A 17,233-nucleotide genomic window follows, 5' to 3' on the forward strand; every position below is an offset into this window, starting at 1 on the left:
AAAACAAAAACAAAGGAGATACAATGATGTGTCACACGTTATCACCATTTTCCGACATATGTCACTGCAAAATCACCTTTTCCAGTGATATAGGAAGGCCCGAATTCCACATCATGTCATAATTCATTTAAGTGGATTTTTTTATGGAGGAATAAAACTCTATAGTGATAAAGAAAAGGTTCAATTCCTTTATCACATGAAAATGGCCTTTCACTACTCTATGTTGTTGGAGAAGTGATTGCTCGTTCGATAAGATCCAAGGCTATTTCATAAGGAAAGATCCTGCCAATAGAAATCCTAACTGTGAACCCCCCAAACAAGTGTAATCGAGAGGAAAGAAATTTTTGGGACCTCATCCCTTGAAGGGTACCTTGGGGCTAGGTTTGTCACACTAACTAGTAAAGAAAATTGAACATCGGTGGGATGGCTTTGTTTGTTAAAGGTGGGATTTTATTGGTATTCGTTAGCATCTATTTCTCAATAAAACTTCTAGATTTTGTTTTTCCCATATCATACATCAAGACTTGTTGTTTTGAGCTATCTTTTTTAGTGGATATTGACTTGATATATCTTGAACTTAAGGGATGTGCAATTGGTTTTGTTTTGGTTCTAGTCCAATTTCCAACTTGGAGGGGAATCGCCACACCATTCATTGTATGCCCTATGAAATAGCATATATTTGATGGGTTCAATGGAGACTTTCATGGCAATCCGAGAATATGAAAGTAGTCATTGGATAGCTCAATAGCAGTGTGTTTGTTCATCTTGAATATCAACAAGTTCATAATGGAGAACTAGAGAAAAGGTGGTCATTCAAGATAATAAAAACAAGAAGTTCATTTTTTACCACAACATGAAATATCAATTGATTTTGATCTTAGAAAGGATTCACATTCAATGATAGCTCTTCCAAAGGTCTCTACTAGGTCCATATAAGCAGCTATTAATGAGGAAGATACATTTTAGCAGATCCAAAGGGAAACAAAATATGAGAATGCTACCCTAGAAACCAATGCGAATATATACAAGAAATCGTATAGTGGGCAAATTTGTCATTAAAAATTATAGGATTTTATGTTTTGTGAAATAACATTATTATCAGGCTATTATATTAGCCTATATAGATGCAAGTTTAGTTATGTGGAAAAATATGTTAGATTGGTTCAATTAGTTGGTGAACCCTTAATAAATTTTATATTACATTTTCTTTAGCAAAAGATTGATCACAAAAACTCCAATTATATTTGTAATCGGTTGTCCATGGTTTCCTAGGAAATAGAAGCTAAATCGATTCATTGTTGATCAAGGGAAGCACATGAAGTGTATGTTCATAGATATTGAAGTAACAAATGCATCAATCATGTTTTTAGAAACTAATCTTGTGTTATAGCACCATTTACCACCCTTGGTATTTGTGATGCTTGGTTTATGGCCTAGGGAAACCCCTCCTTCCAAACTTGGTCCAAATATTTTTAAAACAATGTTTTATTCCCTGTACGTTACTTTTCCCTGAGAGAAAAGCATGTACATGGGGGTTAGTCAATACCCAACCCACTTATATGTGTTAAAACCCTTTAAAAAATTAAATTTCCTTAATTATGGGTGGATTTCATGGTTTTTACCTATTGATTACCTCCTATTGCCCGTGGCCCAACTGTTTCCCAACTAAAAAACTAATTGGGAGGAGTATAAATATACTTCTATGGGAAGGCCTTAAGGAGGAGAAGAGATAGAGTTATTATATTGAGATTATCCCTGACTGAGTCTGAAGTATCCCTGTGCTTCAAGCACTTCCCCAAGTTTCAAGAAACCCTTGTTTCCTTGATTATTGATATTCTCCCTCTTGCTTGAGATATCATGGTATTGGTTATGGAAGGAGGTTGTTGAAGACTGGGACTAGACGGATCTGGAGGATGGTTCCGCTTGGAGCCAGAAGAAGAAGACTCAGGTGAATTCTCTCCATGTTAGTTATAGCTTTCTACAATAAAAATAAGCATTGTCTTGTTTCCGAGATTAACTGTGTTTATGCATCAAATACTGTTGTAATTCATATATGAATGTTATTTTGATGTATAACTAATCATTTGCTTATATGATATAAAGTTAGTTTCATTAAAATTCTTTATCTATATACTGCTATGTATGTTCAAATTGAATAATTTTCAGGTTTGGAGAACATCAGGAGTTGCAGAGGGTCTGAACCCTGCGGGATCTACCCGAACGAAGGACATCCGGGTATGGTCGCTCTCACATAGTTTGTTTATTTAAGCATTTTGCCTGAGTTGTATGAGTGTTTCTTACTATAGTTTGCTCTTGCTCTGTTGGGGTTCCAACCCAAAGCCCTAGGGTACTTATTCTCGTAACAGCCTGGAAAGTATTTTCTTACGTCATCTTGCTTATTAGATATAAACACTATATTGACATCCATTTGGCATAGACTAGTGATTCTATCTATATCATTTCATAAGTAAATACTTCAAATAATGTAAATAATACTAACTTAGATCTAGTTTCTTGCATTTGGCAGCTACTTTTTTATGGATCCAAGTCTCAAGAAAGTGCATGTGTAGATTTCTTACTTATGGAGCCAAATTGTAAATGCACCTTTGTTTCTTATATACTTGAGTTTGAGTGCATTGATATCATCATTGAATATGAGGCATTAGACTATCATCCAAGCAACAACAACAAGGAACTATTGTTGATATTTACAGTTTTCAACCATTATTTTCTCATTATAAGAGACAACGGTTACCATCGTATAGGCAATCATCCCAAGCATATAGTTAACTAATAAATCATAATAGGATAATAACTCCACATTTTTATTAATCCTTGAAACCACAAAATTCAAGATAGCCAACAATAAATGAAATCAACAACATTCAAACACCAACACTTGAAAATGCATGACCATAATAGATTTTATCATCATAATAAGGTTATTATAGCCTGAAAACCAAACACACGCCATTCTATACTTATCTGAGTAAATTGAAATGGTTGGCAACTTAAGGAGGGAATTTAACTCTCCAATCAACCATAGGCCAACTACACTACAATCTCTCTTACATTTGACCACCCCCAAGTTGGATCTAGAGTCTAAGGGGACAACTTCTCAAGGGAAATTCACAACAAAGCTTGATTAAATACCTAGGAGATGGGGTCCACTATCTAGGTGGTTTATAAACTACTATTTGGTAGTAAGCACCATAATGACTCACTTAGTCTCTCTAAGATCGATCGTAAGGATTCACCCATGACTTAGATAGGGTATTTCTCATTTCTAAGAGTTTGAATCCACTATCTAAGTGGTTTATCAGTTGTGTTTTCAAGGCAAGCACTACAGGAGCTTGTAGCCTACTATCCAAGTTGTTTATCGATCTTACAACAGGCACCCAAGTGGTTTATCATCCCATTCAACAAGCACTAATTGTTTTACCATCTTATTCCGCAAGCACTTTGATGAGCCTCGGTATTGCAACAAGAATGTTGTAACTCCCAAGGCCACCGACTTTAATTATCGACCCAGGGTTCGTACAAACTTAAGAGGTATCAACACTATATGTGCGCATACAATGTGTCCTTCCTTTGTTGTCATGATGTAATGGAGTGCATGTACTGAAGTCAAATCCTAAACTAATTGCAGAGAATGAAATGTTCGAAATGGAACCTTAACCTATTGCAAGAAAGAAAGTACAAGGAAAGAGACTGAAATCAAATGCTAAAACACACCATTTTATAACTAACTTCTAAGAGGATTTGCTTCAAAATAATGCTAAGTTAACATGTATGCAATCCTACTATCCTAAGCATGCAGATTCAAACCATCAAACCTTCTACTGTTGTGCATGAAAATGAATAAAATAAATATGTTTTTCTTTTTGTCTTTTTTCATGTGAGAGTGTGAAAGCTAATCTCTTTTGGTGATGTGGCAGGTGTCTTGGAGATGATGGTGGATGGTTGGAAGGCTTGGGAGACCCTTAGGTGACCTTGTGTGGCTTCCTGGAGGTTTTCCCTCAATTCAACCTCAAAACAGGCCACTACAGGAAAACCTATAGGATGTACTAAAAACCTACAGGATCCCCTAAAAACCTACAGAATACAGCCAAGAGAAAAAATATGGGTGATGAAGATGATGGAAGGCTTAGGGAAGGTGTTTGGTGGATGGAAGGGAGTGAGAAAATGTCTAGGATCACTCAAAACTCAAAACCAAAGTTGAGAGATGGATGGATTTTCTCAAAACTCTTGGAGAAGTTTCCATGTGAAATGATGAAATTGGTGAGGGTTTAATGACCAAGCAAATCAAATCCAAATTGGATGGGACAAATCACTCAAAAATACCTCTATTAACCCATGCAAAAAGAATAAAAAACATTACTAGTCAAAAATCTAGAAATTCGAGAACTAGTGAGCTAGTAAATCTAAAAAATGCCTAACCAAATCAAGTGAAAATTCAATGGGCTAGTTTTTGTTATGAACTAGAATGTTTTTGTGATCTAATGCAAGTGGAAATAACTTGATTGAATATTTTTAGCATGTTCTAAAAAATAGCAGAAACTTATTGTTCTTTGCTAAAAAGGAGGTCCAACAATCTAGATTTGGGACTAAGAAGACTAATCCAAGCAACTCAATGATTACTATTAACTTCCAAATCTTTTCCAAGGATCAAATAATACTTGTGATCCTACAAAAGAACTTACATCAACCATTTAACTCAATCCTACAACAAGAAATTATTAATACTAAATGCAGAAATAGAAAGAAATAAAAACAAGAGATGCATGTGAATAAGAAGTGAAAAGAAGGAAAGAAAATGATATGAAAGGGATTTGAGGCTCCTAGGATGGCCAAGCCCAAGGAAAATCAGAGGCCTATGGAGGAGAACAAGATTTAAAAGCTGAACATGACACTAATATTCATTATTTTCATCCATAGAATTACATCCCTACAAGAAAATACAATGAAGCTGCAAAAATACAAGCTCTCTCCACAGTGACACTAATGAAAATCTCTCCCTAGAGGCAAATTCGACTTGATACTTATAAAAAATGATTAGGAATCATTCCCCATGAATGGAGGAAGATTTCTCCACCAAAATCCCTTGATTAGTGGATATGGTCCCTTGATTAGTGGATCTGGTCCCTTGATTAGTGGAACACATTCCTAGATTTTCTCAATCATTGGAGTTCCACAATCTGTGCCATAATTCCATAATATCTTGTTGATTTATTATTTATTATTGATCCTCATGTAGTAGGGAACAACTCCCTAAATTATCTTCTCCTCCAAATCTTCATAATCTGCCCAATATTCTCATAATATTGCACAAAAATAAATAATATTAGGCACAAATATCTAGTTATTCATAAACCTTCCTAATGAATATATTAAAGCTAAAAATAAATTATCTAATGCAGAAAGAGAGGTTTAATGTGCTGAAGGATGGTCATAGTCCTTAATTTATGTTTTAATTTAGAGGCATGGGCCTTAATTTATGTCTAATTTAGAGGCCCAACACACTTAATGGTTTTATCAACTTACTTAGTAAGTACTCATGGTTCAGTCCTCTTTCGAGCCTCCCACTGGCCATTCAAGTTGAAACACATCATCTAGAGTCTTCTCATCACAACATAGGGAATGAAATCCAAAATCCTAGAGCCCTAGCTCAAGGACAGACCAATCTAATACAACCTTCTTCATTATCTTCCAGCAAATTTCTTTATGGTGAGTTTGGCTCCCCAGATGCTCAGCTGCCAATCACCTTTTATTGACAATGTAGCAAGAAGTCTCAATTTTGATTTTTGCCTTAATTAAAATTGAGGAAATTTGAAATTCCACATCAACAAACAACTTGGAGGAGTTAACTGAGGTGACATGGCTCTTGTCACTCAGTTAATAACATTATGTAACAATCATGGTGAAAAGTTCATGTAATAAAAGTTAATAAAGGCAAAATAAGACCACAGTTAAGGGACACTTATTCCAAGTTTAAAGTTGGGAAAATATATCCTAGTGGGCATCACTAGATGTGTGTTTTGGCTAAGGAAAATTGGTAAAGGCTAAGGCAAAGGAATTAAAAGGAAAAAGACATTTTTGGCACATTTATTTATGAAAGTAAAGGAAATTAGAAGAAAAGTAAGGTAAAAGGTCATAGATTGCATGTGAGGAGAAAATTGAAGGAAAATAATGGAAAATGAAGAAATTAGAGGCCTCATGCATAAAAATGCTTTTGAAGATCAGTTCATAGCTTTGGTCAAGTTCAAGTTTGGAGCCCTCTCATTATTCTCTCTCTCTCTCACTCTCTTGGTCACTTAGATTTTTCTTGGAGCACTCTAGTTTGAAGCAAAGGAAAGGAAAAGCAAGGAAAGGAAAGGAAAGGCAAGCAAGGAACAAGGAAAGGAAAGAAATATCAAGTAGCTTCAGTAGGAATACTTGCAAGTATCCTTTTGCATGTGTGATTTCCAGTTGGTTTGGACATGCATGGCTTTGCATGTTGGTGTATGGTTATCTTGTTGTAGGTGGCATGGTCTTGTCATGTTATGACAGTGGTTTTTAGCCTAACATAGCCTTTTTCCGGATGTCATGGTATGTTGGGATGTTATTTCGGTTTTAGAACTTTGGAATTGTTGGATGGATTTCAGAATCCGAGGTAGAGGTGGTCTCAAGGTTCATTCCCAAAGGCCTAGGAATCCCTTGACCAGTTTTGGCGGGATACATGGTAAAGCTTGAGGGAGCAGTCTTGGTTTAGGGCCTAGTGATCTGGGTTTGGATTTTAGTAAAGCCTAAGAGACAAGGAGATGGAAAATTCCTCAAGGGTAGTGATGGATCCTGGATGGAATTCCAAATTTTTGTTCGGTTGTGATCGAAGCATCGGTTTTGGTGTGATCACGGTTTAGTGAGGATGGAGGTGGTTTAACCTCTACACTTCCTTGGTTGTTCTTGGATTGGTTGTTCTATGAGATCCCACATTCATACTTGGAATATGGCACAGAGGTGACTGACTGAAAGAGAGATTTAGTTCAGCCATGTCTATGGTCAGGTGGTACGTGGAAGTCCTGAACCTGGTCAGATTTGCCTATGATTAATAAAAGTTAAGTTCTCTTACTTTTTAACTGATTTATATGTGGATTTAATGGTTGTCATATCTTTGATATTTATATGGTTTTATGCTGGTTATAAACATGGTTGAATGATTGGTTCATGTCATGGTTATTTCATGTATTTACTTGTAACTGTTAAATGAATGGATGCAAGACCTAATTGATGATGTAGTAGTTCAATGGAGAAGGTGGTGATCCTTCTAGTTATGTTTCATAACTTATTTCTGTCATTTATGCTCTGTCTTGTATCCTAGACCTGTAGGTTACATTGATCCCAAGTGTTTGACAAAATGTTAGTCCTGGATGGAGATGGTTAGGCCTATTCCTAAGGGTGATTTTGATTGATCAACATTGCTATCATGTTTTTAACGATCTCTGAAAGGTACAACAAGTTTTGGGAAGAGGCTAGGATTTTGGGCTAGAAAAGTGGCTCAAATCCTGAGGTCATTGGCACATAACTAGCAATTCTGGACCATAGTCACTGACAGACAGGCCTGTGAGAGAAACTTTGAGTTGTTGGTCACTCCCTTACACATATCATGAGATTGAATGAGGGCTAAGAAATGCAGAATAGTTGTGGGACCCAGAGATAGGCTATCTGAGTGGTTGATTTGTCTCCTGAGGGGTTTGTTAATGATGTTGGATGACTGTATGTGGTGTTTCATTGATTCCACTTCCTTAAGGTGACATAGGAGGTCGAATCTAATTGTAGTGGCATCTCTCCTCTTGTTTACCTTAGTTGGCATGGCTACTTTGGGTAGACCTGGGAGGGGGTGTTAGAGATTGGTATCAGAGCATGGTTATGCTCTCGTTGGGTCATATCTGGTGCTATCTGGTGCTACAAATATGGTGAATGTGTTGGTCATGCATGCATGTCAGTTGTGTGTGTGGCTCTTACAATTGCGTTCCATGTGCTTGTTGCACTACATCATATTGATCATGGTAGAAGTAAGGTTATCATGACTAACTTGATTTCAATTTTATGGAATGCATTGTCATGAGTATATGACTGGTTATACAATTACATGCAGCTTGATTACATTCTTGTATGTTGGGTTGCATTCTTGGTTATTTGATTACATGCATCAATCTTGTAGGTTGATTACAAGAATTGATTGCTTATGCTCGACTACATGTGATTATGCATATGTTTAGTTGATTAGGCATTGCTTATGCAGGTGGATAGTTGCATGAAGCAATGGGTATATTGGAGTATTGGTTGTTGTCATGCATGAGGTCATAACATGCATTATTGATATGGCCTTACATACATGACTGGACCTAGCTAGTATGATGGTTATGCGTTTATGCACTTATTGATATATGTCTAAGTGTTATTATGGTTATGTTGTACATGCATCACATTGATTTGATGATATTGCAGACAATGTATCCTCCTCGAGTATGCTAAGGTATGTTGATTTATGGTGATTTGATTTAGCTGACATAGTGTGCATTGCATGAAAGAGATAAGATGGCCAGCAAGGTGGTAGACTACATATAATATCCCTATGAATCAGATGGGAAGCATGGTGTGGGGCACTCTTCTGACTTAGCATACACTTTAAGAAGCTCGAAGGAAGAAATAAGGAGTTGCAAAGCAGACAATGAGAAAATCATGCAGGCACAAGAGAAACAAGCTGAGGTGAATGTTATCACTCAGAAGTCTTCCCTAGACGTTATAAATGAAGGAATAATACGAGGTAACCACAAACCAATCTTTTACGCTTAGGCTCTAGCCAACCTAAGTCCAGAGAGGGCTCTCTCTTTATAATTTAACTTTGTTTTGAGTAGGATTTCAGGCTAGTTCTTAGTGCTCTTGAAGTTTTGATTTTGATTGGGTGGTGGACTTTAGAAAATAGATGGGTAGAACAAGTATTCAGGGCATTGGGCTATGGAGTCAATTAAAGAGTGGCTTAACTAGATCAGATCAATCACTAAAGGAAGAGTTCACAGGGCTGGCTAGCACGGCAAAAAGAAAATCTGCAGGTTCAAATGGATGAGGTAGTCCCAACCAAGGTAAAAGGGAAATGAAGAATCCTTAAACCAGGATCAAGATGAAGAACATAAGGAGATTAGTAGCAAAGGGCAACTAAGAATCATTTACTATGGACCTAAGGGGGGAAACTACGGAAGTAAGGGAGCAATTAAGAATTCCCAGACCAAGATAGTTTAGTAGAAAACAATGAGAAAGTAAACAGTCAAGACAGAGAGCATTAAAGCTAATTCTGAAATATTATTCCTTGTTTACTATTTAGATTTCATAGAGAAAAAATGTGAATATTTATAACATGACGAGAAAACAATAATTAAACATGAAGAGATAATACTTATTTGGTTCCAACTGTGTACAAGAATCCAGTGAAATGTCTTTAGCTTTATTTCATGACCCAGCAAAACCAGTCCAGTCTTGATTACAATAGATCCTTAGCTTGATATAAAATGTCTACATAAATGTATTTTAATCCACCCTAATTACTTCAAAATGTGAAGTATTTATACAAAAAATGTTACAAAATATCCTATAACAATATGAGAATTATTCTATGAAATGGAAAATATCTCCAAGCATGAAGATAGAGACAGATGTGAAACTGCTTTCTTGCTATCCCTTTTATTAATATTGTGCTAGCTGTTGTAATTTGAATTTGGCTCTTTCAGTTGGATGATATTTGTGTGCTAGAATCACTCTAAGTCTTCAACCTACTAATACTCTCTACCTGCTACACTTTGAATCTATTTCATCTGTTTTACCTGGCTTCCATGTAGATTTACTGTAGTAACTTTATGGTAAATCTGTCAATTTTTCCCACCATTCATCTTCAGGTAATTTTAGCTTCAGCATCTTTTGGTATATCTCATCAGCTTCTGTATACTTGGCAAAATTTGGCTTATTTACAAACAGATGCTTCACTTCATGCTCTAGAAAGAATAGATTTTCCAGATTGTCATACAAAACCTTACCTGTGGGTAGAGCTTTTACCCCTGAAGTACTAGCTTGGTCCTGGGCCAATTTGTTTAGTTTATCCACACAGTCCTCATGGGTCATGAGCTTTTCATGGATGACCTTTGGACTGGGAAGGTCTTTTTCCCTCAAAATTCCAAATTTTACCATGAACCTGTCAATGTCAGCTTGTATGCTTTGGCACTTCTTCTCCAGATTGAGCATAAGGTTCCTCTTAGTAAGAACCTTCTTGATTTCTATGATGGTCCTTGTTTTTTCTTCTATGCCCAGTTCATACAGCTGATATCTGTTTTTGCTATTCAAGAAAGTAATAAGTTGGTTGGCTTCTTCAGGCTGGTCTCCTAGGTCTCCTTTGGTTTTTTCTATTGCTTTGGTGGCCACTTTCATCAGTTCAGTTTGTTCAAAAATTACTTGTATTGATAGCCAAACATCATTGATGGAGTCAATGATGTTGGACCAAAGCATTTCCTTTATCTGTCCAAGTAGCTGTTGTAGGGTCAAATCCTTCTCAAGGAGTTTGATCCTTTCACCCATTCTATGGTTCTTCTGGGCTTCTTCTTTCTATTGTATCTGTGCAAACTTGCAATCAGTTTCCAAGCTTGACACCTTTTCTTTTAGCCTTTTAAGTTCTGTAGCTTGGATAGTCATCTCTTCCATGGATTTTACCAATTCTGTTGTCTTTTCTATAGATGTACTTGCATTTGTTGATGTATCTGTGATTGGCATAGTTGTAACTGGAGGAACTGTTGGTGCTAAGGAAGCAGCCAATGTAGAAGGTACTATTGTAGAGACTATAGGAATGATAGTCTGTGGAGTGGTGGCCAACTCACTCTGCTTACACTGTATCAAGTTGTCTAGCTACTTCTCTATCTCTTTTAATTGTTCATTTAGCTTAAGGACTAATTCCATAAGCTCCTCCTCCTTCCGAGTTTCTAATACTTCAGTTGTTTGTGGATGATGCAGAGGAGGGATTTTGAGCTACTTTTTCAAGGCAGCTATGTCATCATTCTTTTTCTTGATTAATTTTTCTACAGCTTTGACATCCTTGGGATCATGCCCCAACTCTATGATTAAGTCCTCTAAGGACTTTATTCTAGTATCTTTGGCCTGTGAAGTGGCCTTTTCTAGCTGGACTTGCACTGACATATTATTCAGCGAATTTTGCAGTTGGTGGGCTACAATAGCCTTGCTGGTCAGTGTAGAATAGACCATTTCTCTGGTTTGCTTATGTAATTTTATTTGGTCAATAGGATGAATGTCCTTCGCCAATACCTCAAAGTTTGTCTTCAAATAATCTTCTATTGACCTGGGCTGCTATATGGTAGGCTTCATAAAATTCATCTGCATCTTACCTTCTTTTACATCAAAGGCTGAAATTAGCCTTGTTTGGTTAGTGGGAGCCATTTTAAGGTATTGTGCATAACTTTGGGCCTTCAATCTTTCATTTCTGGCCTTTATTTCTTTGTATTTCTCTCTAATATCTTGGTTCTGGCTTGTTGGAACCCTAAATGAGGATACTTCCACGCTCTGTTGTCTTTCTAGCATTTGAGCCTATGAAGTGGAAGGTTCTTGTGTACCTCCAGAGGGAGTGGTCTGCTTGCTTTCTGCTCTTTCTGTACATGTGGTTCCAGTTGTTTCCTCCATGAACTCTTGCTTTAAAAAGGGATTCAACCTTTGCCTTTTGACATAGGTTTGGGCAATAGGTCTGCTTGATGTAGTGGCCTCCTCCCTATCTCTTTTAGGATTTCTCTCCTCATTTAGAGGAGTCTGTAAAACAGGAGGAGTGCTCATGATTGGTTATGTTTGTTTTGTTTGAGTCAGCTCTTTTGATATGTTTGGATGTTCTGACTCTTCTGGTTCTTGAGTTGCTTCTGATTGCTGCTCACTTTGGTCCTATGCTTCCCTCCGAGATAGGGATTCTCCTGGTACCTGTACAAAGAAAATTTCATCCAGTCTCCTTTCTAGATCAATCAATATATTTCGACAGCAACTTCTATGCTATCTCTATCAACTAAATTATTTTCCACCCATTCTAGTTGGTTTGCATATTGTTAAATCTCAGGAATTTTGTGGTGGATGTAGGGAGACAATCTGTTTTTCATTCTTCTATTACAGAGGACATCAAAGGGGTCATATCTCCAGATGAAGATTTGTTTTAGTTTGAGCCCTTGAAGGATTTCTTCTGCAACTCTTCCAGCTTCTATACTATTACACACAGAGGGGCCTAGCTGGTCTTTTATTCGGAGTTGTGCCTTTTTCTTGGCCTTCACAAAATGTAACTCGTCAGAGTTGATTATTTGCCTATAGTACTCTAGGGAAAATAATCTCCTCAGGAGGTATCTTGGCAATTTGTAAGGTGCCAATTCGCAGCCATATATTCTGATTTCAGTGTGATTTTGGTACAAGTACCAATCTCCCACTTTGTACTGTTTGGACAGTTGTAGGACCCTCCTGATATCTGCACTGATTCTTGGAGGAGGACTTCCTATCAGCATGGTCGCTACTAGATGCACAAATAGATCTATAAAATATGTATAGGTGTATGGAGATTCATATTTGTGGATTAAAGGGGTCCAGAAGACTACTGATCTAGGATTGCCTCTAGTGTCAAGCTTTTGAACAGTGAAGGGAAAATTGTCAGCTTGATAGTATAGAAAGAGATGATACAACACTGATGAGTACTTGAATACTCTCTCATTTTCCAATCGCATGAACTGATCATGCATTTTATCTGAGATGAATTTGGCATAGTCAAACATGATGGCAGGGGGCTGCCCAGGAGTGAAAATGGACATGTAGGCAAGAATAATTTCATCTACATACTCACTAGTAGTACAACTTAAAAAACTGGATATCATTGATATGATGTCTTTGCCAAGCTGAGAAAAATAGGATGACATGTATGGAGGGGGATCCTTTGGTATGTGTTTTTCTTCCACAATGAAAGTCTGGAATAATTGAGAAATTTTGGAAAGGGAGATTTTAGGGAATCTGTCAAGCAAGTCTCCAATAGAAAGGGGAGTAAGATTTTGACCAGGTTGCAACTACAACATTTCATTTATGGATTCAGCGGTGATGGTGAAAAGTATTGTCTAGTCGGGGGACATCACCGCTCTTAAGGTGGGATTGTAGTTCACATGACAATAGTGAACAATTTCGGGGAAGATATGGACACTGGGGAATTGGTACTTGGGCAGGTTTGATTCCCAAAGACCTATTTTGTCTGCATGGTTCAAGTACTGGTCTCTGTACCTGCAGCATAATTTCAATGGGGATTCTTCAACAGAGATATCTTTGATTTGAAAGTCTTTTTCTGCCAAAGGGAGATGGTGTAAATCCTGGTGGGGAGTGGAAATTGGTCTTGTGGATTCAAGGATGAGGGCAAAAAGTTTTCTATTAGATTGGAGGAAAATTGGTTTAATTCAGAATGGTTTGGAGTTGTTGGGCAATTGTTTTACTGAATTACTTAATAACTTAAAGAAATTGAGTAAAGGTTTGGGAATTAAACATGGTTTCTCACTGATTTTGTGTAAATACCTGGTTTTGACTCTGAACGGATTGATGGGCGACTGTGCACAGTTTGCAGGAAGCATACGTGATTGAAGGATGGTCTGGAAGTTCAGCAACTTCAGCAGGTTGGCAGTTGGACATGGGTTGACGGTTGCACGTACTCTGGTGCTTGCATGGAGGTCTAAGCAGTCTTTTTCACGATAAAACAAAAAACCATGAGTTTTTTAGTTTTATTGGTAAAGTCAACTATTTTTTGGCGAGTGCACAGGGGACAGGTACAATTGGATTTTAGAGGGAGATGGGACATTTTGTCGTTAACGGGAGGCGGTAAGCGGGTTTGATCGCACCGCTCTTTAGGCTAGGGTGCTTTTGAGCAGAGGCCGCCTGATGCCATTCATTGGACGCCACATAGTAAATGGGTGGAAAGTGAAACTGCTCATATCGGGCGGGTAAAGGTCGACTTTCGAAGGTAGCCCAATATGATCATCAAGCGTCAGATCAAATGGAGTCTGATCGTACGATGATCGGGGTGGAGTCTTGTCACAAGGTTTAATGGAGGGGCCTAGTGGGATTAAGTTTAATGAGGGTTTATGGTGGATTAAGGGCATTGAGGGTGATTTCATTGGTGGGGTCAATTATTAATTAACCGCTGATCGGTTAATTAATCTCTTTTATTTGGATAAGGTTTATATAAAGTTTATATTTCAAACTCTTTTCGGGGCGGGATATTAATATAAGGGTTTTATATAACTATAGGGGAAAGGCTTTTATTGCTTTTTTGGGATTTAATATATATAAGTTAGAAATTAATATGATAATGTCGGGGAATGAATAAAGCGCTAAGTATAGGGTATTTTGTTTATTTGTTTGTTTTTTAACATAACACATTATACTTAGGCTTCAAGTGTTCTTTTGGGTTTTGTGAAAAAGGGGGTTTTCACATGGGGGTGATCACTTTTCTAAGGTTTTACCCTTAGAGACAGGGGTCTATTAGTGAAAATGATTTTTCCTAGGAAATTAATGTTTTTCTTAGGAAAAGGGATTTATTGGGGAATATGAGTGAATTTGAAGGGGGTGAATGCTTATGTGGGGACTTTTAGTACTTAGGACCTATAAGTTATTGGGTCGAGGGTCCAATCCCTCCAGAAGTGAGAGAAATGATCTGAGTCCCTTTAATTTAAGATTTTAGGTACTTTAAGACTTTCTTAGGAAATTAGTTAAGTGGAAAATGTAATGAATGAGGGGGGTTAATCAATTGACTTTGTGTACTTTGATAAATGCTCAATTTTAATCCATACTTAGAAATTTGATGATGAAGGTGAATGATATGATCTTTATCTAATCAATCATCACAATTCTGCAGCCATTCAACTACTTACCCATCTACTCACCCTACCATTTTTACTTCTCTTTATTAGGGTGCACTTAAGCTGGCAAACCCTTTATCAAAACTTTTTCATTTCTTTTACAAAAGTAATCTATCTAAGGCTAACCTTTGTTATATCCAAGGGCCTTTGTTATATCCAAGGGATCAGATTAAACAATTGAGCTCCTTTTATTTACTCTACCTATCTACTATTCTTCCAAGATTAAACAGTTTGGTCAGATTTTATTCTCTATCTCTAAGCATCAAATTCAAAACATGGAATAACCAAGATTAAACTGTTTTATTACCATGGATTGTGGCATGAATAACAAGTTGCACACAATCATTATTATGCAGAAAAGTAAATAGTAGTGGCATTTTGTCTCGCACACTTTCATGGTCTTTTTGTTTTTGGGGTTCATATTCTTTCATTTTTTTACTTTTTTTATTCTTTTTGTCCTTTGATTTTCTTTTAGGACATACCCTCTTTACATTTTTTAAATTTTTTGATTTTTTTAATGTGTAAAACATTTGTAAAAAGCAAAGGTATGTACATATTACAGATTTGACCTCATCTATTTAAAAATTATGACTCCTATTGGTATAGGAACATAACAGTGGCTCCACTTGGGAATGGCATTTCCTGGTGAAATGTCAAGAACTAGTAGATCAATGGCCTTCTGAATTACTGTGATTTTACCTTGCAACTTTTCCCTTTTTCTTTGCTGCTTTATTGATATTTATGACATTGAAACTTTTGAAGCTTAGGGCCTTCTCTTCAAGCTTCAACTCCAAAATTACCATCCAATCAATACTAAACTTTTTGAAGAATAAAATATGTACAAGTGATTAGTGAAATTAGTGACTAGGATCTATATAGTGCTTAAGCATTTGACCATTAACTGGTCCTCCTTCTACTTCTGCACCATCCAATTCTTTGAGGAAAAAAGCATTATTACCCCTGAAAGCATAAATGATGTAAGGGCCTTTCCATAGGAAGTTGAACTTCCCATGTTTACCTTTATCCTCCCTCCTTGAGTCCCATTTCAAAACTTTATCTCCTAGGTAGAAATATTTTGCCTTGGTACTTTTGTCAAAAGCTTTCTTGATTCTCTCCTGCACAACTTAGGATCTGATATACACTTCTTCCCTAGTCTACTGTAAGTGAATTGTCTAGTTGATCCTCCTTTGAATATCATTTGGCTCAACCTGTGCTTCTTGGAGCAATTTCATCACTAGTGTTCCCAAGGAAGATGGGAAAACAACCTCCATTCCATAGATTAGCTAATAAGGACTGGTACCAATGGATTTCTTTGTGGTCAGCCTATCTGCCCACAAGGAAATTACTAGCTTCTTGTTCCAAGTTTTCTTGTTATCTTCCAACAATTTTTTTATGATGTTTACTAAACTCTTGTTGGAAGACTCTACTAGTCCATTTCCTTGGGGATAGTAGGTTGTGGAGTGACCCAGGGTTATATGATATTTGTTGCAGAAATCAATCATCCTCTTTGATTTGAAAGCTGTTGCATTGTTTGTGATGATTTTGGTTGGACAACCAAATCTGGACAGAATGTTGGCCTCAAGGAAACCTATTATGACAGTATCAGTAGCTTGTCTTGAGGGTATGGCTTCTATCCACTTTGTAAAATAATCTATGGCAATCAAGATCCATCTATGTTGGGTAGAGGAAGGGGGGTGAATTTCACCAATGAAGTCAAGACCCCACTGTTGAAATGGTGCTTCAGTAGATATTGGTTTCAAAGGTAATGGTAATAGTTTTCTTTTTCCTTCAAAAATCTGACATTTGTGACATGAGGTTACAAATTTATTTACATCTGAAAATAGAGTGGGCCAATAAAAACCAGCTCTTACGATCTTATCAGCTGTGGTATTCCAGTAAAGATGTTCCCCACAGTCACCTACATGAAACTCCTGTAATATTTTGTCAGATTCTTCCTTTAACAAACAATTAAGAAGGATGCCTTCATGATTTTTCCAAAATAAAGCATTGTCAATTATGCAAAACTTCAAAGATTTCATTTTTAACAACCTACTTTTAGTCCTAGATAACTCTGGAGGAGCTTGAAGATTTTGTAGAACGTATATAATGTCATCATACCATGGTGAGTCAGTAAAGGCCTGGTTGATCTGTGGAGTCTCCATCTCTTCTTCATTATCCAATTTTGCAATGAAATTTATGTCTAGGGCCTGACAGTTCGATTAAGCCATAAGCTTGGCTAAACCTTGGCCTTTGATTAATTTTGTAGGTTTAATTTCTAAGTCATATTC

This window comes from Pinus tabuliformis, chromosome 7 (genome assembly GCF_031772625.1).
Source record: "Pinus tabuliformis cultivar Carrire ecotype Pingquan chromosome 7, CPIR1, whole genome shotgun sequence".
NCBI classification, from domain to species: Eukaryota; Viridiplantae; Streptophyta; class Pinopsida; order Pinales; family Pinaceae; genus Pinus; species Pinus tabuliformis.